Below are 27,481 nucleotides of genomic sequence, written 5' to 3' on the forward strand. Positions count from 1 at the left end.
AAGTTTACATTCCGTGTATTACTGATATCTTATGATGTTTCTTTTTCTGTGTGACTTATTTCAGTTAGAATCATCATACCTGAATCCACTCATTGTGATGCTAAGGGCCTGATGACATAGAATTCATTGCTGAGTGATATTGCTTTGTAAGTAAATACCACAACTTCTTTATCCATTTTTCACTTTCTGCGATGTTGAACTTGTACTGTAAACGAGGTTCTTGTAAATGGAGGCGTCCCAAACTTTGGGGTGGCTGTGTCTTTTTGATTTTAATTTCCCTAAGCTATAGGACCATAAGTGGCATTGCCCTAGGCTCTGTTGCTTTGTTTTTTAGATGTTTCAGGAAACACCATACACTTCTCCCGAGTGTCTGTTGGCAATTTACATCCCGCCCATCAGCATAACAAGGCTCCCAGTTCTCCATGGCCTGTCCTGCCTTTCTGGATTTTACACTTTTTTCAGATGGCCCTTTTGACCGGGGGGAAGTGAGACTTCATTGTAGTGCAGATTTCCTTTGCAAGCTTGCTTGGTTGGCCAAAAAGGGCGTATGCGTTTTTTCCTGAATATATTCAGGAAAAAACGCATACGCCCTTTTTGGCCAAGTGCATCATTGTGGACGTTCTGCCTCTTTTCCTATGCTTTCAATGCAATTCCAGTCTACCTCCTGAAATCGGTTTCCTGCAATTCTGCCCCGCTTTCAAGTCCTCTTGGCAGCCTTACTTCAGTCTATTTTTGGACGATAGCTATCATTTATAACTCTGCAGGTTTGTGAATTACAGTGCCCCTGAGCTCCTTTCTTCAACTCGCTTTCTTGTGACCTGGTCGCAACACCGCAGGATGGCTTCAGGCCCTAATCTGGTTCCGGCACGGCACGCTGAGCCTTTGGTTATTTCCTCTTCCTGGTGGGAAATGAGAGTTAAATTTGCCCGACCAGACACCTCCAGCTAGCCTCTCATTGTTTCTCGCTATTCCTGTTCATATACCGCAGAAATTGCAAACTGGGCCAAACAGGAGGTTAAAGGCGCTGACTCTCCAAGTGGGGAGAGTGTTAGTAAAGCATCTGGAATGTTGCACCCGAGTACCAGGGGAGGAAAACTGAGACATATTTGAACACGTCTCCCGTTCACATGGTTGATCATACTTGGGTTCCACATGCATGTTTTAGCTGAAGGAAGAATACCTTAAACCTGGAGAGTTAAGACCCGTGTAATGGGTACCATGCAATATGACTTCAAAGGGTCTTCATTTGCTCACCGAACCTCTCCAATCCTATCACTGCTGCGTTTATGCCCCTGTACACATGCTTGATTCTCTTTCGGAGACATAGCAATCCATAGGTTTTTAAGATACTTACTATTCAGGTACATTCTTAGGCGTTTAATATGCGGTGTTGAGTCCATTTCGTTGAGCAAGGAGTAGCTCTTGTCTATTCCATATTTGACTTAAGGAACTTTATCTGTGCTCATTTCAATCTCTGGTTTTATGCAGCACCCCAACTCACCTTTACCCTTAAGCAAGCATAAGTTGGTTTTCTAAATTTGAGACCCTGTTCTGTTCTGTAATTCAGTTCCTGTGTAGCCAAGTTTACATTCCGTGTATTACTGATATCTTATGATGTTTCTTTTTCTGTGTGACTTACTTCAGTTAGAATCATCATACCTGAATCCACTCATTGTGCTGCTAAGGGCCTGTTGACACAGATTTCATTGCTGAGTGATATTGCTTTGTAAGTAAATACCACAACTTCTTTATCCATTTTTCACTTTCTGCGATGTTGAACTTGTACTGTAAACGAGGTTCTTGTAAACAGAGCTGTTCCAAACTTTGGGGTGGCTGTGTCTTTTTGATTTTAATTTCCCTAAGCTATAGGACCATAAGTGGAAGTGCCCTAGGCTCTGTTGCTTTGTTTTTTAGATGTTTCAGGAAACACCATACACTTCTCCCGAGTGGTTGTTGGCAATTTACATCCCGCCCATCAGCATAACAAGGCTCCCAGTTCTCCATGGCCTGTCCTGCCTTTCTGGATTTTACACTTTTTTCAGATGGCCCTTTTGACCGGGGGGAAGTGAGACTTCATTGTAGTGCAGATTTCCTTTGCAAGCTTGCTTGGTTGGCCAAAAAGGGCGTATGCGTTTTTTCCTGAATATATTCAGGAAAAAACACATACGCCCTTTTTGGCCAAGTGCATCATTGTGGACGTTCTGCCTCTTTTCCTATGCTTTCAATGCAATTCCAGTCTACCTCCTGAAATCGGTTTCCTGCAATTCTGCCCCGCTTTCAAGTCCTCTTGGCAGCCTTACTTCAGTCTATTTTTGGACGATAGCTGTCATTTATAACTCTGCAGGTTTGTGAATTACAGTGCCCCTGAGCTCCTTTCTTCAACTCGCTTTCTTTTGAGCTGGCCGCAACACCGCAGGATGGCTTCAGGCCCTAATCTGGTTCCGGTACGGCACGCTGAGCCTTTGGTTATTTCCTCTTCCTGGTGGGAAATGAGAGTTAAATTTGCCCGTCCAGACACCTCCAGCTAGCCTCTCATTGGTTCTCGCTATTCCTGTTCATCTTCCACAGAAATTGCAAACTGGGCCAAACAGGAGGTTAAAGGGACTGACTCTCCAAGTCGGGAGAGTGTTAGTAAAGCGTCTGGAATGTTGCACCCAAGTACCAGGGTACGAAAACTGAGACATATTTGAACACATCTCCCGATCACATGGTTGATCATACGCTAGGTTCCACATGCATGTTTTAGCTGAAGGAAGAATACCTTAAACCTGGGTAGTTGAAACCCGTGGAATGGGTACCATGCAATATGACTTCAAAGGGTCTTCATTTGCTCACCGAACCTCTCCAATCCTATCACTGCTGCGTTTATGCCCCTGTACACATGCTTGATTCTCTTTTGGAGACATAACAATCCATAGGTTTTAAGATACTTACTAGTCAGGAACATTCTTAGGCGTTTAATATGGGGTGTTGAGTCCATTTCGTTGAGCAAGGAGTAGCTCTTGTCTATTCCATATTTGGCTTAAGGAACTTTATCTGTGCTCATTTCAATCTCTGGTTTGATGCAGCACCCCAACTCACCTTTACCCTTAAGCAAGCATAAGTTGGTTTTCTAAATTTCAGACACTGTTCTGTTCTGTAATTCAGTTCCTGTGTAGGCAAGTTTACATTCCGTGTATTAGTGATATCTTATGATGTTTCTTTTTCTGTGTGACTTATTTCAGTTAGAATCATCATACCTGAATCCACTCATTGTGATGCTAAGGGCCTGATGACATAGATTTCATTGCTGAGTGATATTGCTTTGTAAGTGAATACCACAACTTCTTTATCCATTTTTCACTTTCTGCGATGTTGAACTTGTACTGTAAACGAGGTTCTTGTAAACAGAGCCGTTCCAAACTTTGGGGTGGCTGTGTCTTTTTGATTTTAATTTCCCTAAGCTATAGGACCATAAGTGGAAGTGCCCTAGGCTCTGTTGCTTTGTTTTTTAGATGTTTCAGGAAACACCATACACTTCTCCCAAGTGTCTGTTGGCAATTTACATCCCGCCCATCAGCATAACAAGGCTCCCTGTTCTCAATGGCCTGCTGCCTTTCTGGATTTTACACTTTTTTCAGATGGCCCTTTTGACCGGGGGGAAGTGAGACTTCATTGTAGTGCAGATTTCCTTTGCAAGCTTGCTTGGTTGGCCAAAAAGGGCGTATGCGTTTTTTCCTGAATATATTCAGGAAAAAACGCATACGCCCTTTTTGGCCAAGTGCATCATTGTGGACGTTCTGCCTCTTTTCCTATGCTTTCAATGCAATTCCAGTCTACCTCCTGAAATCGGTTTCCTGCAATTCTGCCCCGCTTTCAAGTCCTCTTGGCAGCCTTACTTCAGTCTATTTTTGGACGATAGGTGTCATTTATAACTCTGCAGGTTTGTGAATTACAGTGCCCCTGAGCTCCTTTCTTCAACTCGCTTTCTTGTGACCTGGCCGCAACACCGCAGAATGGCTTCAGGCCCTAATCTGGTTCCGGCCCGGCATGCTGAGCCTTTGGTTAATTCCTCTTCCTGTTGGGAAATGAGAGTTAAATTTGCCCGTCCAGACACCTCCAGCTATCCTCTCATTGGTTCTCACTATTCCTGTTCATCTTCCGCAGAAATTGCAAACTGGGCCAAACAGGAGGTTAAAGGGACTGACTCTCCAAGTCGGGAGAGTGTTAGTAAAGCGTCTGGAATGTTGCACCCGAGTACCAGGGGAGGAAAACTGAGACATATTTGAACACGTCTCCCGTTCACATGGTTGATCATACTCTGGGTTCCACATGCATGTTTTAGCTGAAGGAAGAATACCTTAAACCTGGAGAGTTGAGACCCGTGTAATGGGTACCATGCAATATAACTTCAAAGGGTCTTCATTTGCTCACCAAACCTCTCCAATCCTATCACTGCTGTGTTTATTCCCCTGTACACACGCTTGATTCTCTTTTGGAGACATAGCAATCCATAGGTTTTAAGATACTTACTAGTCAGGTACATTCTTAGGGGTTTAATATGGGGTTTTGAGTCCATTTCGTTGAGCAAGGAGTAGCTCTTGTCTATTCCATATTTGGCTTAAGGAACTTTATCTGTGCTCATTTCAATCTCTGGTTTTATGCAGCACCCCAACTCACCTTTCCCCTTAAGCAAGCATAAGTTGGTTTTCTAAATTTGAGACCCTGTTCTGTTCTGTAATTCAGTTCCTGTGTAGCCAAGTTTACATTCCGTGTATTACTGATATCTTATGATGTTTCTTTTTCTGTGTGACTTATTTCAGTTAGAATCATCATACCTGAATCCACTCATTGTGATGCTAAGGGCCTGATGACATAGAATTCATTGCTGAGTGATATTGCTTTGTAAGTAAATACCACAACTTCTTTATCCATTTTTCACTTTCTGCGATGTTGAACTTGTACTGTAAACGAGGTTCTTGTAAACAGAGGCGTCCCAAACTTTGGGGTGGCTGTGTCTTTTTGATTTTAATTTCCCTAAGCTATAGGACCATAAGTGGCAGTGCCCTAGGCTCTGTTGCTTTGTTTTTTAGATGTTTCAGGAAACACCATACACTTCTCCCGAGTGTCTGTTGGCAATTTACATCCCGCCCATCAGCATAACAAGGCTCCCAGTTCTCCATGGCCTGTCCTGCCTTTCTGGATTTTACACTTTTTTCAGATGGCCCTTTTGACCGGGGGGAAGTGAGACTTCATTGTAGTGCAGATTTCCTTTGCAAGCTTGCTTGGTTGGCCAAAAAGGGCGTATGCGTTTTTTCCTGAATATATTCAGGAAAAAACGCATACGCCCTTTTTGGCCAAGTGCATCATTGTGGACGTTCTGCCTCTTTTCCTATGCTTTCAATGCAATTCCAGTCTACCTCCTGAAATCGGTTTCCTGCAATTCTGCCCCGCTTTCAAGTCCTCTTGGCAGCCTTACTTCAGTCTATTTTTGGACGATAGTTGTCATTTATAACTCTGCAGGTTTGTGAATTACAGTGCCCCTGAGCTCCTTTCTTCAACTCGCTTTCTTTTGAGCTGGCCGCAACACCGCAGGATGGCTTCAGGCCCTAATCTGGTTCCGGTACGGCACGCTGAGCCTTTGGTTATTTCCTCTTCCTGGTGGGAAATGAGAGTTAAATTTGCCCGTCCAGACACCTCCAGCTAGCCTCTCATTGGTTCTCGCTATTCCTGTTCATCTTCCGCAGAAATTGCAAACTGGGCCAAACAGGAGGTTAAAGGGACTGACTCTCCAAGTCGGGAGAGTGTTAGTAAAGCGTCTGGAATGTTGCACCCGAGTACCAGGGGAGGAAAACTGAGACATATTTGAACACGTCTCCCGTTCACATGGTTGATCATACTTGGGTTCCACATGCATGTTTTAGCTGAAGGAAGAATACCTTAAACCTGGAGAGTTGAGACCCGTGTAATGGGTACCATGCAATATGACTTCAAAGGGTCTTCATTTGCTCACCGAACCTCTCCAATCCTATCACTGCTGCGTTTATACCCCTGTACACACGCTTGATTCTCTTTTGGAGACATAGCAATCCATAGGTTTTAAGATACTTACTAGTCAGGTACATTCTTAGGTGTTTAATATGGGGTGTTGAGTCCATTTCGTTGAGCAAGGAGTAGCTCTTGTCTATTCCATATTTGGCTTAAGGAACTTTATCTGTGCTCATTTCAATCTCTGGTTTTATACAGCACCCCAACTCACCTTTACCCTTAAGCAAGCATAAGTTGGTTTTCTAAATTTGAGACCCTGTTCTGTTCTGTAATTCAGTTCCTGTGTAGCCAAGTTTCCATTCCGTGTATTACTGATATCTTATGATGTTTCTTTTCTGTGTGACTTATTTCAGTTAGAATCATCATACCTGAATCGACTCATTGTGCTGCTACGGGCCTGATGACACAGATTTCATTGCTGAGTGATATTGCTTTGTAAGTAAATACCACAACTTCTTTATCCATTTTTCACTTTCTGCGATGTTGAACTTGTACTGTAAACGAGGTTCTTGTAAACAGAGCCGTTCCAAACTTTGGGATGGCTGTGTCTTTTTGATTTTAATTTCCCTAAGCTATAGGACCATAAGTGGCAGTGTCCTAGGCTCTGTTGCTTTGTTTTTTAGATGTTTCAGGAAACACCATACACTTCTCCCGAGTGGTTGTTGGCAATTTACATCCCGCCCATCAGCATAACAAGGCTCCCAGTTCTCCATAGCCTGTCCTGCCTTTCTGGATTTTACACTTTTTTCAGATGGCCCTTTTGACCGGGGGGAAGTGAGACTTCATTGTAGTGCAGATTTCCTTTGCAAGCTTGCTTGGTTGGCCAAAAAGGGCGTATGCGTTTTTTCCTTAATATATTCAGGAAAAAACGCATACGCCCTTTTTGGCCAAGTGCATCATTGTGGACGTTCTGCCTCTTTTCCTATGCATTCAATGCAATTCCAGTCTACCTCCTGAAATCGGTTTCCTGCAATTGTGCCCCGATTTCAAGTCCTCTTGGCAGCCTTACTTCAGTCTATTTTTGGACGATAGCTGTCACTTATAACTCTGCAGGTTTGTGAATTAGAGTGCCCCTGAGCTCCTTTCTTCAACTCGCTTTCTTGTGACCTGGCCGCAACACCGCAGAATGGCTTCAGGCCCTAATCTGGTTCCGGCACGGCTCGCTGAGCCTTTGGTTAATTCCTCTTCGTGGTGGGAAATGAGAGTTAAATTTGCCCGTCCAGACACCTCCAGCTAGTCTCTCATTGGTTCTCGCTATTCCTGTTCATCTTCCGCAGAAATTGCAAACTGGGCCAAACAGGAGGTTAAAGGGACTGACTCTCCAAGTGGGGAGAGTGTTAGTAAAGCGTCTGGAATGTTGCACCCGAGTACCAGGGGAGGAAAACTGAGACATATTTGAACACGTCTCCCGTTCACATGGTTGATCATACTCTGGGTTCCACATGCATGTTTTAGCTGAAGGAAGAATACCTTAAACCTGGAGAGTTGAGACCCGTGGAATGGGTACCATGCAATATGACTTCAAAGGGTCTTCATTTGCTCACCGAACCTCTCCAATCCTATCACTGCTGCGTTTATTCCCCTGTACACACGCTTGATTCTCTTTTGGACACATAGCAATCCATAGGTTTTAAGATACTTACTAGTCAGGTACATTCTTAGGCGTTTAATATGGGGTGTTGAGTCCATTTCGTTGAGCAAGGAGTAGCTCTTGTCTATTCCATATTTGGCTTAAGGAACTTTATCTGTGCTCATTTCAATCTCTGGTTTTATGCAGCACCCCAACTCACCTTTCCCCTTAAGCAAGCATAAGTTGGTTTTCTAAATTTGAGTCCCTGTTCTGTTCTGTAATTCAGTTCCTGTGTAGCCAAGTTTACATTCCGTGTATTACTGATATCTTATGATGTTTCTTTTTCTGTGTGACTTACTTCAGTTAGAATCATCATACCTGAATCCACTCATTGTGCTGCTACGGGCCTGATGACACAGATTTCATTGCTGAGTGATATTGCTTTGTAAGTAAATACCACAACTTCTTTATCCATTTTTCACTTTCTGCGATGTTGAACTTGTACTGTAAACGAGGTTCTTGTAAACAGAGGCGTCCCAAACTTTGGGGTGGCTGTGTCTTTTTGATTTTAATTTCCCTAAGCTATAGGACCATAAGTGGCAGTGCCCTAGGCTCTGTTGCTTTGTTTTTTAGATGTTTCAGGAAACACCATACACTTCTCCCGAGTGGTTGTTGGCAATTTACATCCCGCCCATCAGCATAACAAGGCTCCCAGTTCTCCATGGCCTGTCCTGCCTTTCTGGATTTTACACTTTTTTCAGATGGCCCTTTTGACCGGGGGGAAGTGAGACTTCATTGTAGTGCAGATTTCCTTTGCAAGCTTGCTTGGTTGGCCAAAAAGGGCGTATGCGTTTTTTCCTGAATATATTCAGGAAAAAACACATACGCCCTTTTTGGCCAAGTGCATCATTGTGGACGTTCTGCCTCTTTTCCTATGCTTTCAATGCAATTCCAGTCTACCTCCTGAAATCGGTTTCCTGCAATTCTGCCCCGCTTTCAAGTCCTCTTGGCAGCCTTACTTCAGTCTATTTTTGGACGATAGGTGTCATTTATAACTCTGCAGGTTTGTGAATTACAGTGCCCCTGAGCTCCTTTCTTCAACTCGCTTTCTTTTGAGCTGGCCGCAACACCGCAGGATGGCTTCAGGCCCTAATCTGGTTCCGGTACGGCATGCTGAGCCTTTGGTTATTTCCTCTTCCTGGTGGGAAATGAGAGTTAAATTTGCCCGTCCAGACACCTCCAGCTAGCCTCTCATTGGTTCTCGCTATTCCTGTTCATCTTCCGCAGAAATTGCAAACTGGGCCAAACAGGAGGTTAAAGGCGCTGACTCTCCAAGTGGGGAGAGTGTTAGTAAAGCGTCTGGAATGTTGCACCCGAGTACCAGGGGAGGAAAACTGAGACATATTTGAACACGTCTCCCGTTCACATGGTTGATCATACTTGGGTTCCACATGCATGTTTTAGCTGAAGGAAGAATACCTTAAACCTGGAGAGTTGAGACCCGTGTAATGGCTACCATGCAATATGACTTCAAAGGGTCTTCATTTGCTCACCGAACCTCTCCAATCCTATCACTGCTGCGTTTATGCCCCTGTACACACGCTTGATTCTCTTTTGGAGACATAGCAATCCATAGGTTTTAAGATACTTACTAGTCAGGTACATTCTTAGGCGTTTAATATGGGGTGTTGAGTCCATTTCGTTGAGCAAGGAGTAGCTCTTGTCTATTCCATATTTGGCTTAAGGAACTTTATCTGTGCTCATTTCAATCTCTGGTTTTATGCAGCACCCCAACTCACCTTTACCCTTAAGCAAGCATAAGTTGGTTTTCTAAATTTGAGACCCTGTTCTGTTCTGTAATTCAGTTCCTGTGTAGCCAAGTTTACATTCCGTGTATTCGTGATATCTTATGATGTTTCTTTTTCTGTGTGACTTATTTCAGTTAGAATCATCGTACCTGAATCCACTCATTGTGCTGCTAAGGGCCTGATGACATAGATTTCATTGCTGAGTGATATTGCTTTGTAAGTAAATACCACAACTTCTTTATCCATTTTTCACTTTCTGCAATGTTGAACTTGTACTGTAAACGAGGTTCTTGTAAACAGAGCCGTTCCAAACTTTGGGGTGGCTGTGTCTTTTTGATTTTAATTTCCCTAAGCTATAGGACCATATGTGGAAGTGCCCTAGGTTCTGTTGCTTTGTTTTTTAGATGTTTCAGGAAACACCATATACTTCTCCCTAGTGGTTGTTGGCAATTTACATCCCGCCCATCAGCATAACAAGGCTCCCAGTTCTCCATGGCCTGTCCTGCCTTTCTGGATTTTACACTTTTTTCAGATGGCCCTTTTGGCCGGGGGGAAGTGAGACTTCATTGTAGTGCAGATTTCCTTTGCAAGCTTGCTTGGTTGGCCAAAAAGGGCGTATGCGTTTTTTCCTGAATATATTCAGGAAAAAACGCATACGCCCTTTTTGGCCAAGTGCATCATTGTGGACGTTCTGCCTCTTTTCCTATGCTTTCAATGCAATTCCAGTCTACCTCCTGAAATCGGTTTCCTGCAATTCTGCCCCGCTTTCAAGTCCTCTTGGCAGCCTTACTTCAGTCTATTTTTGGACGATAGCTGTCATTTATAACTCTGCAGGTTTGTGAATTACAGTGCCCCTGAGCTCCTTTCTTCAACTCGCTTTCTTTTGAGCTGGCCGCAACACCGCAGGATGGCTTCAGGCCCTAATCTGGTTCCGGTATGGCACGCTGAGCCTTTGGTTATTTCCTCTTCCTGGTGGGAAATGAGAGTTAAATTTGCCCGTCCAGACACCTCCAGCTAGCCTCTCATTGGTTCTCGCTATTCCTGTTCATCTTCCACAGAAATTGCAAACTGGGCCAAACAGGAGGTTAAAGGGACTGACTCTCCAAGTCGGGAGAGTGTTAGTAAAGCGTCTGGAATGTTGCACCCGAGTACCAGGGGAGGAAAACTGAGACATATTTGAACACGTCTCCCGTTCACATGGTTGATCATACTCTGGGTTCCACATGCATGTTTTAGCTGAAGGAAGAATACCTTAAACCTGGAGAGTTGAGACCCGTGTAATGGGTACCATGCAATATGACTTCAAAGGGTCTTCATTTGCTCACCGAACCTCTCCAATCCTATCACTGCTGCATTTATTCCCCTGTACACACGCTTGATTCTCTTTTGGAGACATAGCAATCCATAGGTTTTACGATACTTACTAGTCAGGTACATTCTTAGGCGTTTAATATGCGGTGTTGAGTCCATTTCGTTGAGCAAGGAGTAGCTCTTGTCTATTCCATATTTGGCTTAAGGAACTTTATCTGTGCTCATTTCAATCTCTGGTTTTATGCAGCACCCCAACTCACCTTTCCCCTTAAGCAAGCATAAGTTGGTTTTCTAAATTTGAGACCCTGTTCTGTTCTGTAATTCAGTTCCTGTGTAGCCAAGTTTACATTCCGTGTATTAGTGATATCTTATGATGTTTCTTTTTCTGTGTGACTTATTTCAGTTAGAATCATCGTACCTGAATCCACTCATTGTGCTGCTAAGGGCCTGATGACACAGATTTCATTGCTGAGTGATATTGCTTTGTAAGTAAATACCACAACTTCTTTATCCATTTTTCACTTTCTGCGATGTTGAACTTGTACTGTAAACGAGGTTCTTGTAAACAGAGCCGTTCCAAACTTTTGGGTGGCTGTGTCTTTTTGATTTTAATTTCCCTAAGCTATAGGACCATAAGTGGAAGTGCCCTAGGTTCTGTTGCTTTTTTTTTACATGTTTCAGGAAACACCATACACTTCTCCCGAGTGGTTCTTGGCAATTTACATCCCGCCCATCAGCATAACAAGGCTCCCAGTTCTCCATGGCCTGTCCTGCCTTTCTGGATTTTACACTTTTTTCAGATGGCCCTTTTGACTGGGGGGAAGTGAGACTTCATTGTAGTGCAGATTTCCTTTGCAAGCTTGCTTGGTTGGCCAAAAAGGGCGTATGTGTTTTTTCCTGAATATATTCAGGAAAAAACGCATACGCCCTTTTTGGCCAAGTGCATCATTGTGGACGTTCTGCCTCTTTTCCTATGCTTTCAATGCAATTCCAGTCTACCTCCTGAAATCGGTTTCCTGCAATTCTGCCCCGCTTTCAAGTCCTCTTGGCAGCCTTACTTCAGTCTATTTTTGGACGATAGCTGTCATTTATAACTCTGCAGGTTTGTGAATTACAGTGCCCCTGAGCTCCTTTCTTCAACTCGCTTTCTTTTGAGCTGGCCGCAACATCGCAGGATGGCTTCAGGCCCTAAACTGGTTCCGGTACGGCACGCTGAGCCTTTGGTTAATTCCTCTTCCTGGTGGGAAATGAGAGTTAAATTTGCCCGTCCAGACACCTCCAGCTAGCCTCTCATTGGTTCTCGCTATTCCTGTTCATCTTCCGCAGAAATTGCAAACTGGGCCAAACAGGAGGTTAAAGGGACTGACTCTCCAAGTCGGGAGAGTGTTAGTAAAGCGTCTGGAATGTTGCACCCGAGTACCAGGGGAGGAAAACTGAGACATATTTGAACACGTCTCCCGATCACATGGTTGATCATACTCTAGGTTCCACATGCATGTTTTAGCTGAAGGAAGAATACCTTAAACCTGGGTAGTTGAAACCCGTGGAATGGGTACCATGCAATATGACTTCAAAGGGTCTTCATTTGCTCACCGAACCTCTCCAATCCTATCACTGCTGCGTTTATGCCCCTGTACACATGCTTGATTCTCTTTCGGAGACATAGCAATCCATAGGTTTTAAGATACTTACTAGTCAGGTACATACTTAGGCGTTTAATATGAGGTGTTGAGTCCATTTCGTTGAGCAAGGAGTAGCTCTTGTCTATTCCATATTTGACTTAAGGAACTTTATCTGTGCTCATTTCAATCTCTGGTTTTATGCAGCACACCAACTCACCTTTACCCTTAACCAAGAATAAGTTGGTTTTCTAAATTTTAGACCCTGTTCTGTTTTGGAATTCAGTTCCTGTGTAGCCAAGTTTACATTCCGTGTATTCTTGATATCTTATGATGTTTCTTTTTCTGTGTGACTTATTTCAGTTAGAATCATCGTACCTGAATCCACTCATTGTGCTGCTAAGTGCCTGATGACATAGATTTCATTGCTGAGTGATATTGCTTTGTAAGTAAATACCACAACTTCTTTATCCATTTTTCACTTTCTGCGATGTTGAACTTGTACTGTAAACGAGGTTCTTGTAAACAGAGCCGTTCCAAACTTTGGGGTGGCTGTGTCTTTTTGATTTTAATTTCCCTAAGCTATAGGACCATAAGTGGAAGTGCCCTAGGTTCTGTTGCTTTGTTTTTTAGATGTTTCAGGAAACACCATACACTTCTCCCGAGTGGTTGTTGGCAATTTACATCCCGCCCATCAGCATAACAAGGCTCCCAGTTCTCCATGGCCTGTCCTGCCTTTCTGGATTTTACACTTTTTTCAGATGGCCCTTTTGGCCGGGGGGAAGTGAGACTTCATTGTAGTGCAGATTTCCTCTGCAAGCTTGCTTGGTTGGCCAAAAAGGGCGTATGCGTTTTTTCCTGAATATATTCAGGAAAAAACGCATACGCCCTTTTTGGCCAAGTGCATCATTGTGGACGTTCTGCCTCTTTTCCTATGCTTTCAATGCAATTCCAGTCTACCTCCTGAAATCGGTTTCCTGCAATTCTGCCCCGCTTTCAAGTCCTCTTGGCAGCCTTACTTCAGTCTATTTTTGGACGATAGCTGTCATTTATAACTCTGCAGGTTTGTGAATTACAGTGCCCCTGGGCTCCTTTCTTCAACTCGCTTTCTTTTGAGCTGGCCGCAACACCGCAGGATGGCTTCAGGCCCTAATCTGGTTCCGGCACGGCACGCTGAGCCTTTGGTTATTTCCTCTTCCTGGTGGGAAATGAGAGTTAAATTTGCCCGTCCAGACACCTCCAGCTAGCCTCTCATTGGTTCTCGCTATTCCTGTTCATCTTCTGCAGAAATTGCAAACTGGGCCAAACAGGAGGTTAAAGGGACTGACTCTCCAAGTCGGGAGAGTGTTAGTAAAGCGTCTGGAATGTTGCACCTGAGTACCAGGGGAGGAAAACTGAGACATATTTGAACACGTCTCCCGTTCACATGGTTGATCATACTCTGGGTTCCACATGCATGTTTTAGCTGAAGGAAGAATACCTTAAACCTGGAGAGTTGAGACCCGTGTAATGGGTACCATGCAATATGACTTCAAAGGGTCTTCATTTGCTCACCGAACCTCTCCAATCCTATCACTGTTGCGTTTATTCCCCTGTACACACGCTTGATTCTCTTTTGGAGACATAGCAATCCATAGGTTTTACGATACTTACTAGTCAGGTACATTCTTAGGCGTTTAATATGCGGTGTTGAGTCCATTTCGTTGAGCAAGGAGTAGCTCTTGTCTATTCCATATTTGGCTTAAGGAACTTTATCTGTGCTCATTTCAATCTCTGGTTTTATGCAGCACCCCAACTCACCTTTCCCCTTAAGCAAGCATAAGTTGGTTTTCTAAATTTGAGACCCTGTTCTGTTCTGTAATTCAGTTCCTGTGTAGCCAAGTTTACATTCCGTGTATTAGTGATATCTTATGATGTTTCTTTTTCTGTGTGACTTATTTCAGTTAGAATCATCGTACCTGAATCCACTCATTGTGCTGCTAAGGGCCTGATGACACAGATTTCATTGCTGAGTGATATTGCTTTGTAAGTAAATACCACAAGTTCTTTATCCATTTTTCACTTTCTGCGATGTTGAACTTGTACTGTAAACGCGGTTCTTGTAAACAGAGCCGTTCCAAACATTTGGGTGGCTGTGTCTTTTTGATTTTAATTTCCCTAAGCTATAGGACCATAAGTGGAAGTGCCCTAGGTTCTGTTGCTTTGTTTTTTACATGTTTCAGGAAACACCATACACTTCTCCCGAGTGGTTCTTGGCAATTTACATCCCGCCCATCAGCATAACAAGGCTCCCAGTTCTCCATGGCCTGTCCTGCCTTTCTGGATTTTACACTTTTTTCAGATGGCCCTTTTGACCGGGGGGAAGTGAGACTTCATTGTAGTGCAGATTTCCTTTGCAAGCTTGCTTGGTTGGCCAAAAAGGGCGTATGCGTTTTTTCCTGAATATATTCAGGAAAAAACGCATACGCCCTTTTTGGCCAAGTGCATCATTGTGGACGTTCTGCCTCTTTTCCTATGCTTTCAATGCAATTCCAGTCTACCTCCTGAAATCGGTTTCCTGCAATTCTGCCCCGCTTTCAAGTCCTCTTGGCAGCCTTACTTCAGTCTATTTTTGGACGATAGCTGTCATTTATAACTCTGCAGGTTTGTGAATTACAGTGCCCCTGAGCTCCTTTCTTCAACTCGCTTTCTTGTGACCTGGCCGCAACACCGCAGGATGGCTTCAGGCCCTAATCTGGTTCCGGTACGGCACGCTGAGCCTTTGGTTATTTCCTCTTCCGGGTGGGAAATGAGAGTTAAATTTGCCCGTCCAGACACCTCCAGCTAGCCTCTCATTGGTTCTCGCTATTCCTGTTCATCTTCCGCAGAAATTGCAAACTGGGCCAAACAGGAGGTTAAAGGCGCTGACTCTCCAAGTGGGGAGAGTGTTAGTAAAGCGTCTGGAATGTTGCACCCGAGTACCAGGTACGAAAACTGAGACATATTTGAACACGTCTCCCGATCACATGGTTGATCATACTCTAGGTTCCACATGCATGTTTTAGCTGAAGGAAGAATACCTTAAACCTGGGTAGTTGAAACCCGTGGAATGGTTACCATGCAATATGACTTCAAAGGGTCTTCATTTGCTCACCGAACCTCTCCAATCCTATCACTGCTGCGTTTATGCCCCTGTACACATGCTTGATTCTCTTTCGGAGACATAGCAATCCATAGGTTTTAAGATACTTACTAGTCAGGTACATACTTAGGCGTTTAATATGAGGTGTTGAGTCCATTTCGTTGAGCAAGGAGTAGCTCTTGTCTATTCCATATTTGACTTAAGGAACTTTATCTGTGCTCATTTCAATCTCTGGTTTTATGCAGCACACCAACTCACCTTTACCCTTAAGCAAGAATAAGTTGGTTTTCTAAATTTTAGACCCTGTTCTGTTTTGGAATTCAGTTCCTGTGTAGCCAAGTTTACATTCCGTGTATTCTTGATATCTTATGATGTTTCTTTTTCTGTGTGACTTATTTCAGTTAGAATCATCGTACCTGAATCCACTCATTGTGCTGCTAAGGGCCTGATGACATAGATTTCATTGCTGAGTGATATTGCTTTGTAAGTAAATACCACAACTTCTTTATCCATTTTTCACTTTCTGCGATGTTGAACTTGTACTGTAAACGAGGTTCTTGTAAACAGAGCCGTTCCAAACTTTGGGGTGGCTGTGTCTTTTTGATTTTAATTTCCCTAAGCTATAGGACCATAAGTGGAAGTGCCCTAGGTTCTGTTGCTTTGTTTTTTAGATGTTTCAGGAAACACCATACACTTCTCCCGAGTGGTTGTTGGCAATTTACATCCCGCCCATCAGCATAACAAGGCTCCCAGTTCTCCATGGCCTGTCCTGCCTTTCTGGATTTTACACTTTTTTCAGATGGCCCTTTTGGCCGGGGGGAAGTGAGACTTCATTGTAGTGCAGATTTCCTTTGCAAGCTTGCTTGGTTGGCCAAAAAGGGCGTATGCGTTTTTTCCTGAATATATTCAGGAAAAAACGCATACGCCCTTTTTGGCCAAGTGCATCATTGTGGACGTTCTGCCTCTTTTCCTATGCTTTCAATGCAATTCCAGTCTACCTCCTGAAATCGGTTTCCTGCAATTCTGCCCCGCTTTCAAGTCCTCTTGGCAGCCTTACTTCAGTCTATTTTTGGACGATAGCTGTCATTTATAACTCTGCAGGTTTGTGAATTACAGTGCCCCTGGGCTCCTTTCTTCAACTCGCTTTCTTTTGAGCTGGCCGCAACACCGCAGGATGGCTTCAGGCCCTAATCTGGTTCCGGCACGGCACGCTGAGCCTTTGGTTATTTCCTCTTCCTGGTGGGAAATGAGAGTTAAATTTGCCCGTCCAGACACCTCCAGCTAGCCTCTCATTGGTTCTCGCTATTCCTGTTCATCTTCCGCAGAAATTGCAAACTGGGCCAAACAGGAGGTTAAAGGGACTGACTCTCCAAGTCGGGAGAGTGTTAGTAAAGCGTCTGGAATGTTGCACCTGAGTACCAGGGGAGGAAAACTGAGACATATTTGAACACGTCTCCCGTTCACATGGTTGATCATACTCTGGGTTCCACATGCATGTTTTAGCTGAAGGAAGAATACCTTAAACCTGGAGAGTTGAGACCCGTGTAATGGGTACCATGCAATATGACTTCAAAGGGTCTTCATTTGCTCACCGAACCTCTCCAATCCTATCACTGCTGCGTTTATTCCCCTGTACACACGCTTGATTCTCTTTTGGAGACATAGCAATCCATAGGTTTTACGATACTTACTAGTCAGGTACATTCTTAGGCGTTTAATATGCGGTGTTGAGTCCATTTCGTTGAGCAAGGAGTAGCTCTTGTCTATTCCATATTTGGCTTAAGGAACTTTATCTGTGCTCATTTCAATCTCTGGTTTTATGCAGCACCCCAACTCACCTTTCCCCTTAAGCAAGCATAAGTTGGTTTTCTAAATTTGAGACCCTGTTCTGTTCTGTAATTCAGTTCCTGTGTAGCCAAGTTTACATTCCGTGTATTAGTGATATCTTATGATGTTTCTTTTTCTGTGTGACTTATTTCAGTTAGAATCATCGTACCTGAATCCACTCATTGTGCTGCTAAGGGCCTGATGACACAGATTTCATTGCTGAGTGATATTGCTTTGTAAGTAAATACCACAAGTTCTTTATCCATTTTTCACTTTCTGCGATGTTGAACTTGTACTGTAAACGAGGTTCTTGTAAACAGAGCCGTTCCAAACATTTGGGTGGCTGTGTCTTTTTGATTTTAATTTCCCTAAGCTATAGGACCATAAGTGGAAGTGCCCTAGGTTCTGTTGCTTTGTTTTTTACATGTTTCAGGAAACACCATACACTTCTCCCGAGTGGTTCTTGGCAATTTACATCCCGCCCATCAGCATAACAAGGCTCCCAGTTCTCCATGGCCTGTCCTGCCTTTCTGGATTTTACACTTTTTTCAGATGGCCCTTTTGACCGGGGGGAAGTGAGACTTCATTGTAGTGCAGATTTCCTTTGCAAGCTTGCTTGGTTGGCCAAAAAGGGCGTATGCGTTTTTTCCTGAATATATTCAGGAAAAAACGCATACGCCCTTTTTGGCCAAGTGCATCATTGTGGACGTTCTGCCTCTTTTCCTATGCTTTCAATGCAATTCCAGTCTACCTCCTGAAATCGGTTTCCTGCAATTCTGCCCCGCTTTCAAGTCCTCTTGGCAGCCTTACTTCAGTCTATTTTTGGACGATAGCTGTCATTTATAACTCTGAAGGTTTGTGAATTACAGTGCCCCTGAGCTCCTTTCTTCAACTCGCTTTCTTTTGAGCTGGCCGCAACACCGCAGGATGGCTTCAGGCCCTAATCTGGTTCCGGTACGGCACGCTGAGCCTTTGGTTATTTCCTCTTCCGGGTGGGAAATGAGAGTTAAATTTGCCCGTCCAGACACCTCCAGCTAGCCTCTCATTGGTTCTCGCTATTCCTGTTCATCTTCCGCAGAAATTGCAAACTGGGCCAAACAGGAGGTTAAAGGCGCTGACTCTCCAAGTGGGGAGAGTGTTAGTAAAGCGTCTGGAATGTTGCACCCGAGTACCAGGTACGAAAACTGAGACATATTTGAACACGTCTCCCGATCACATGGTTGATCATACTCTAGGTTCCACATGCATGTTTTAGCTGAAGGAAGAATACCTTAAACCTGGGTAGTTGAAACCCGTGGAATGGGTACCATGCAATATGACTTCAAAGGGTCTTCATTTGCTCACCGAACCTCTCCAATCCTATCACTGCTGCGTTTATGCCCCTGTACACATGCTTGATTCTCTTTCGGAGACATAGCAATCCATAGGTTTTAAGATACTTACTAGTCAGGTACATACTTAGGCGTTTAATATGAGGTGTTGAGTCCATTTCGTTGAGCAAGGAGTAGCTCTTGTCTATTCCATATTTGACTTAAGGAACTTGATCTGTGCTCATTTCAATCTCTGGTTTTATGCAGCAACCCAACTCACCTTTACCCTTAAGCAAGAATAAGTTGGTTTTCTAAATTTTAGAACCTGTTCTGTTTTGGAATTCAGTTCCTGTGTAGCCAAGTTTACATTCCGTGTATTCTTGATATCTTATGATGTTTCTTTTTCTGTGTGACTTATTTCAGTTAGAATCATCGTACCTGAATCCACTCATTGTGCTGCTAAGGGCCTGATGACATAGATTTCATTGCTGAGTGATATTGCTTTGTAAGTAAATACCACAACTTCTTTATCCATTTTTCACTTTCTGCGATGTTGAACTTGTACTGTAAACGAGGTTCTTGTAAACAGAGCCGTTCCAAACTTTGGGGTGGCTGTGTCTTTTTGATTTTAATTTCCCTAAGCTATAGGACCATAAGTGGAAGTGCCCTAGGTTCTGTTGCTTTGTTTTTTAGATGTTTCAGGAAACACCATATACTTCTCCCGAGTGGTTGTTGGCAATTTACATCCCGCCCATCAGCATAACAAGGCTCCCAGTTCTCCATGGCCTGTCCTGCCTTTCTGGATTTTACACTTTTTTCAGATGGCCCTTTTGGCCGGGGGGAAGTGAGACTTCATTGTAGTGCAGATTTCCTTTGCAAGCTTGCTTGGTTGGCCAAAAAGGGCGTATGCGTTTTTTCCTGAATATATTCAGGAAAAAACGCATACGCCCTTTTTGGCCAAGTGCATCATTGTGGACGTTCTGCCTCTTTTCCTATGCTTTCAATGCAATTCCAGTCTACCTCCTGAAATCGGTTTCCTGCAATTCTGCCCTGCTTTCAAGTCCTCTTGGCAGCCTTACTTCAGTCTATTTTTGGACGATAGCTGTCATTTATAACTCTGCAGGTTTGTGAATTACAGTGCCCCTGGGCTCCTTTCTTCAACTCGCTTTCTTTTGAGCTGGCCGCAACACCGCAGGATGGCTTCAGGCCCTAATCTGGTTCCGGCACGGCACGCTGAGCCTTTGGTTATTTCCTCTTCCTGGTGGGAAATGAGAGTTAAATTTGCCCGTCCAGACACCTCCAGCTAGCCTCTCATTGGTTCTCGCTATTCCTGTTCATCTTCCGCAGAAATTGCAAACTGGGCCAAACAGGAGGTTAAAGGGACTGACTCTCCAAGTCGGGAGAGTGTTAGTAAAGCGTCTGGAATGTTGCACCTGAGTACCAGGGGAGGAAAACTGAGACATATTTGAACACGTCTCCCGTTCACATGGTTGATCATACTCTGGGTTCCACATGCATGTTTTAGCTGAAGGAAGAATACCTTAAACCTGGAGAGTTGAGACCCGTGTAATGGGTACCATGCAATATGACTTCAAAGGGTCTTCATTTGCTCACCGAACCTCTCCAATCCTATCACTGCTGCATTTATTCCCCTGTACACACGCTTGATTCTCTTTTGGAGACATAGCAATCCATAGGTTTTACGATACTTACTAGTCAGGTACATTCTTAGGCGTTTAATATGCGGTGTTGAGTCCATTTCGTTGAGCAAGGAGTAGCTCTTGTCTATTCCATATTTGGCTTAAGGAACTTTATCTGTGCTCATTTCAATCTCTGGTTTTATGCAGCACCCCAACTCACCTTTCCCCTTAAGCAAGCATAAGTTGGTTTTCTAAATTTGAGACCCTGTTCTGTTCTGTAATTCAGTTCCTGTGTAGCCAAGTTTACATTCCGTGTATTAGTGATATCTTATGATGTTTCTTTTTCTGTGTGACTTATTTCAGTTAGAATCATCGTACCTGAATCCACTCATTGTGCTGCTAAGGGCCTGATGACACAGATTTCATTGCTGAGTGATATTGCTTTGTAAGTAAATACCACAACTTCTTTATCCATTTTTCACTTTCTGCGATGTTGAACTTGTACTGTAAACGAGGTTCTTGTAAACAGAGGCGTCCCAAACATTGGGGTGGCTGTGTCTTTTTGATTTTAATTTCCCTAAGCTATAGGACCATAAGTGGAAGTGCCCTAGGTTCTGTTGCTTTGTTTTTTACATGTTTCAGGAAACACCATACACTTCTCTGGAGTGGTTCTTGGCAATTTACATCCCGCCCATCAGCATAACAAGGCTCCCAGTTCTCCATGGCCTGTCCTGCCTTTCTGGATTTTACACTTTTTTCAGATGGCCCTTTTGACCGGGGGGAAGTGAGACTTCATTGTAGTGCAGATTTCCTTTGCAAGCTTGCTTGGTTGGCCAAAAAGGGCGTATGCGTTTTTTCCTGAATATATTCAGGAAAAAACGCATACGCCCTTTTTGGCCAAGTGCATCATTGTGGACGTTCTGCCTCTTTTCCTATGCTTTCAATGCAATTCCAGTCTACCTCCTGAAATCGGTTTCCTGCAATTCTGCCCCGCTTTCAAGTCCTCTTGGCAGCCTTACTTCAGTCTATTTTTGGACGATAGCTGTCATTTATAACTCTGCAGGTTTGTGAATTACAGTGCCCCTGAGCTCCTTTCTTCAACTCGCTTTCTTTTGAGCTGGCCGCAACACCGCAGGATGGCTTCAGGCCCTAATCTGGTTCCGGTACGGCACGCTGAGCCTTTGGTTATTTCCTCTTCCGGGTGGGAAATGAGAGTTAAATTTGCCCGTCCAGACACCTCCAGCTAGCCTCTCATTGGTTCTCGCTATTCCTGTTCATCTTCCGCAGAAATTGCAAACTGGGCCAAACAGGAGGTTAAAGGCGCTGACTCTCCAAGTCGGGAGAGTGTTAGTAAAGCGTCTGGAATGTTGCACCCGAGTACCAGGTACGAAAACTGAGACATATTTGAACACGTCTCCCGATCACATGGTTGATCATACTCTAGGTTCCACATGCATGTTTTAGCTGAAGGAAGAATACCTTAAACCTGGGTAGTTGAAACCCGTGGAATGGGTACCATGCAATATGACTTCAAAGGGTCTTCATTTGCTCACTGAACCTCTCCAATCCTATCACTGCTGCGTTTATGCCCCTGTACACATGCTTGATTCTCTTTCGGAGACATAGCAATCCATAGGTTTTAAGATACTTACTAGTCAGGTACATTCTTAGGCGTTTAATATGCGGTGTTGAGTCCATTTCGTTGAGCAAGGAGTAGCTCTTGTCTATTCCATATTTGGCTTAAGGAACTTTATCTGTGCTCATTTCAATCTCTGGTTTTATGCAGCACCCCAACTCACCTTTACCCTTAAGCAAGCATAAGTTGGTTTTCTAAATTTGAGTCCCTGTTCTGTTCTGTAATTCAGTTCCTGTGTAGCCAAGTTTACATTCCGTGTATTACTGATATCTTATGATGTTTCTTTTTCTGTGTGACTTACTTCAGTTAGAATCATCATACCTGAATCCACTCATTGTGCTGCTAAGGGCCTGAAGACACAGATTTCATTGCTGAGTGATATTGCTTTGTAAGTAAATACCACAAGTTCTTTATCCATTTTTCACTTTCTGCGATGTTGAACTTGTACTGTAAACGAGGTTCTTGTAAACAGAGCCGTTCCAAACTTTGGGGTGGCTGTGTCTTTTTGATTTTAATTTCCCTAAGCTATAGGACCATAAGTGGAAGTGCCCTAGGTTCTGTTGCTTTGTTTTTTACATGTTTCAGGAAACACCATACACTTCTCCCAAGTGGTTGTTGGCAATTTACATCCCGCCCATCAGCATAACAAGGCTCCCAGTTCTCCATGGCCTGTCCTGCCTTTCTGGATTTTACACTTTTTTCAGATGGCCCTTTTGACCGGGGGGAAGTGAGACTTCATTGTAGTGCAGATTTCCTTTGCAAGCTTGCTTGGTTGGCCAAAAAGGGCGTATGCGTTTTTTCCTGAATATATTCAGGAAAAAACGCATACGCCCTTTTTGGCCAAGTGCATCATTGTGGACGTCCTGCCTCTTTTCCTATGCTTTCAATGCAATTCCAGTCTACCTCCTGAAATCGGTTTCCTGCAATTCTGCCCCGCTTTCAAGTCCTCTTGGCAGCCTTACTTCAGTCTATTTTTGGACGATAGCTGTCATTTATAACTCTGCAGGTTTGTGAATTGCAGTGCCCCTGGGCTCCTTTCTTCAACTCGCTTTCTTTTGAGCTGGCCGCAACACCGCAGGATGGCTTCAGGCCCTAATCTGGTTCCGGCACGGCACGCTGAGCCTTTGGTTATTTCCTCTTCCTGGTGGGAAATGAGAGTTAAATTTGCCCGTCCAGACACCTCCAGCTAGCCTCTCATTGGTTCTCGCTATTCCTGTTCATCTTCCGCAGAAATTGCAAACTGGGCCAAACAGGAGGTTAAAGGGACTGACTCTCCAAGTCGGGAGAGTGTTAGTAAAGCGTCTGGAATGTTGCACCTGAGTACCAGGGGAGGAAAACTGAGACATATTTGAACACGTCTCCCGTTCACATGGTTGATCATACTCTGGGTTCCACATGCATGTTTTAGCTGAAGGAAGAATACCTTAAACCTGGAGAGTTGAGACCCGTGTAATGGGTACCATGCAATATGACTTCAAAGGGTCTTCATTTGCTCACCGAACCTCTCCAATCCTATCACTGCTGCGTTTATTCCCCTGTACACACGCTTGATTCTCTTTTGGAGACATAGCAATCCATAGGTTTTACGATACTTACTAGTCAGGTACATTCTTAGGCGTTTAATATGCGGTGTTGAGTCCATTTCGTTGAGCAAGGAGTAGCTCTTGTCTATTCCATATTTGGCTTAAGGAACTTTATCTGTGCTCATTTCAATCTCTGGTTTTATGCAGCACCCCAACTCACCTTTCCCCTTAAGCAAGCATAAGTTGGTTTTCTAAATTTGAGACCCTGTTCTGTTCTGTAATTCAGTTCCTGTGTAGCCAAGTTTACATTCCGTGTATTAGTGATATCTTATGATGTTTCTTTTTCTGTGTGACTTATTTCAGTTAGAATCATCGTACCTGAATCCACTCATTGTGCTGCTAAGGGCCTGATGACACAGATTTCATTGCTGAGTGATATTGCTTTGTAAGTAAATACCACAACTTCTTTATCCATTTTTCACTTTCTGCGATGTTGAACTTGTACTGTAAACGAGGTTCTTGTAAACAGAGCCGTTCCAAACATTTGGGTGGCTGTGTCTTTTTGATTTTAATTTCCCTAAGCTATAGGACCATAAGTGGAAGTGCCCTAGGTTCTGTTGCTTTGTTTTTTACATGTTTCAGGAAACACCATACACTTCTCCCGAGTGGTTCTTGGCAATTTACATCCCGCCCATCAGCATAACAAGGCTCCCAGTTCTCCATGGCCTGTCCTGCCTTTCTGGATTTTACACTTTTTTCAGATGGCCCTTTTGACCGGGGGGAAGTGAGACTTCATTGTAGTGCAGATTTCCTTTGCAAGCTTGCTTGGTTGGCCAAAAAGGGCGTATGCGTTTTTTCCTGAATATATTCAGGAAAAAACGCATACGCCCTTTTTGGCCAAGTGCATCATTGTGGACGTTCTGCCTCTTTTCCTATGCTTTCAATGCAATTCCAGTCTACCTCCTGAAATCGGTTTCCTGCAATTCTGCCCCGCTTTCAAGTCCTCTTGGCAGCCTTACTTCAGTCTATTTTTGGACGATAGCTGTCATTTATAACTCTGAAGGTTTGTGAATTACAGTGCCCCTGAGCTCCTTTCTTCAACTCGCTTTCTTTTGAGCTGGCCGCAACACCGCAGGATGGCTTCAGGCCCTAATCTGGTTCCGGTACGGCACGCTGAGCCTTTGGTTATTTCCTCTTCCGGGTGGGAAATGAGAGTTAAATTTGCCCGTCCAGACACCTCCAGCTAGCCTCTCATTGGTTCTCGCTATTCCTGTTCATCTTCCGCAGAAATTGCAAACTGGGCCAAACAGGAGGTTAAAGGCGCTGACTCTCCAAGTGGGGAGAGTGTTAGTAAAGCGTCTGGAATGTTGCACCCGAGTACCAGGTACGAAAACTGAGACATATTTGAACACGTCTCCCGATCACATGGTTGATCATACTCTAGGTTCCACATGCATGTTTTAGCTGAAGGAAGAATACCTTAAACCTGGGTAGTTGAAACCCGTGGAATGGGTACCATGCAATATGACTTCAAAGGGTCTTCATTTGCTCACCGAACCTCTCCAATCCTATCACTGCTGCGTTTATGCCCCTGTACACATGCTTGATTCTCTTTCGGAGACATAGCAATCCATAGGTTTTAAGATACTTACTAGTCAGGTACATACTTAGGCGTTTAATATGAGGTGTTGAGTCCATTTCGTTGAGCAAGGAGTAGCTCTTGTCTATTCCATATTTGACTTAAGGAACTTGATCTGTGCTCATTTCAATCTCTGGTTTTATGCAGCAACCCAACTCACCTTTACCCTTAAGCAAGAATAAGTTGGTTTTCTAAATTTTAGAACCTGTTCTGTTTTGGAATTCAGTTCCTGTGTAGCCAAGTTTACATTCCGTGTATTCTTGATATCTTATGATGTTTCTTTTTCTGTGTGACTTATTTCAGTTAGAATCATCGTACCTGAATCCACTCATTGTGCTGCTAAGGGCCTGATGACATAGATTTCATTGCTGAGTGATATTGCTTTGTAAGTAAATACCACAACTTCTTTATCCATTTTTCACTTTCTGCGATGTTGAACTTGTACTGTAAACGAGGTTCTTGTAAACAGAGCCGTTCCAAACTTTGGGGTGGCTGTGTCTTTTTGATTTTAATTTCCCTAAGCTATAGGACCATAAGTGGAAGTGCCCTAGGTTCTGTTGCTTTGTTTTTTAGATGTTTCAGGAAACACCATATACTTCTCCCGAGTGGTTGTTGGCAATTTACATCCCGCCCATCAGCATAACAAGGCTCCCAGTTCTCCATGGCCTGTCCTGCCTTTCTGGATTTTACACTTTTTTCAGATGGCCCTTTTGGCCGGGGGGAAGTGAGACTTCATTGTAGTGCAGATTTCCTTTGCAAGCTTGCTTGGTTGGCCAAAAAGGGCGTATGCGTTTTTTCCTGAATATATTCAGGAAAAAACGCATACGCCCTTTTTGGCCAAGTGCATCATTGTGGACGTTCTGCCTCTTTTCCTATGCTTTCAATGCAATTCCAGTCTACCTCCTGAAATCGGTTTCCTGCAATTCTGCCCTGCTTTCAAGTCCTCTTGGCAGCCTTACTTCAGTCTATTTTTGGACGATAGCTGTCATTTATAACTCTGCAGGTTTGTGAATTACAGTGCCCCTGGGCTCCTTTCTTCAACTCGCTTTCTTTTGAGCTGGCCGCAACACCGCAGGATGGCTTCAGGCCCTAATCTGGTTCCGGCACGGCACGCTGAGCCTTTGGTTATTTCCTCTTCCTGGTGGGAAATGAGAGTTAAATTTGCCCGTCCAGACACCTCCAGCTAGCCTCTCATTGGTTCTCGCTATTCCTGTTCATCTTCCGCAGAAATTGCAAACTGGGCCAAACAGGAGGTTAAAGGGACTGACTCTCCAAGTCGGGAGAGTGTTAGTAAAGCGTCTGGAATGTTGCACCTGAGTACCAGGGGAGGAAAACTGAGACATATTTGAACACGTCTCCCGTTCACATGGTTGATCATACTCTGGGTTCCACATGCATGTTTTAGCTGAAGGAAGAATACCTTAAACCTGGAGAGTTGAGACCCGTGTAATGGGTACCATGCAATATGACTTCAAAGGGTCTTCATTTGCTCACCGAACCTCTCCAATCCTATCACTGCTGCATTTATTCCCCTGTACAAACGCTTGATTCTCTTTTGGAGACATAGCAATCCATAGGTTTTACGATACTTACTAGTCAGGTACATTCTTAGGCGTTTAATATGCGGTGTTGAGTCCATTTCGTTGAGCAAGGAGTAGCTCTTGTCTATTCCATATTTGGCTTAAGGAACTTTATCTGTGCTCATTTCAATCTCTGGTTTTATGCAGCACCCCAACTCACCTTTCCCCTTAAGCAAGCATAAGTTGGTTTTCTAAATTTGAGACCCTGTTCTGTTCTGTAATTCAGTTCCTGTGTAGCCAAGTTTACATTCCGTGTATTAGTGATATCTTATGATGTTTCTTTTTCTGTGTGACTTATTTCAGTTAGAATCATCGTACCTGAATCCACTCATTGTGCTGCTAAGGGCCTGATGACACAGATTTCATTGCTGAGTGATATTGCTTTGTAAGTAAATACCACAACTTCTTTATCCATTTTTCACTTTCTGCGATGTTGAACTTGTACTGTAAACGAGGTTCTTGTAAACAGAGGCGTCCCAAACATTGGGGTGGCTGTGTCTTTTTGATTTTAATTTCCCTAAGCTATAGGACCATAAGTGGAAGTGCCCTAGGTTCTGTTGCTTTGTTTTTTACATGTTTCAGGAAACACCATACACTTCTCCCGAGTGGTTCTTGGCAATTTACATCCCGCCCATCAGCATAACAAGGCTCCCAGTTCTCCATGGCCTGTCCTGCCTTTCTGGATTTTACACTTTTTTCAGATGGCCCTTTTGACCGGGGGGAAGTGAGACTTCATTGTAGTGCAGATTTCCTTTGCAAGCTTGCTTGGTTGGCCAAAAAGGGCGTATGCGTTTTTTCCTGAATATATTCAGGAAAAAACGCATACGCCCTTTTTGGCCAAGTGCATCATTGTGGACGTTCTGCCTCTTT

Source organism: Delphinus delphis, unplaced genomic scaffold (genome assembly GCF_949987515.2).
Source record: "Delphinus delphis unplaced genomic scaffold, mDelDel1.2 scaffold_48, whole genome shotgun sequence".
Classification (NCBI taxonomy): Eukaryota; Metazoa; Chordata; class Mammalia; order Artiodactyla; family Delphinidae; genus Delphinus; species Delphinus delphis.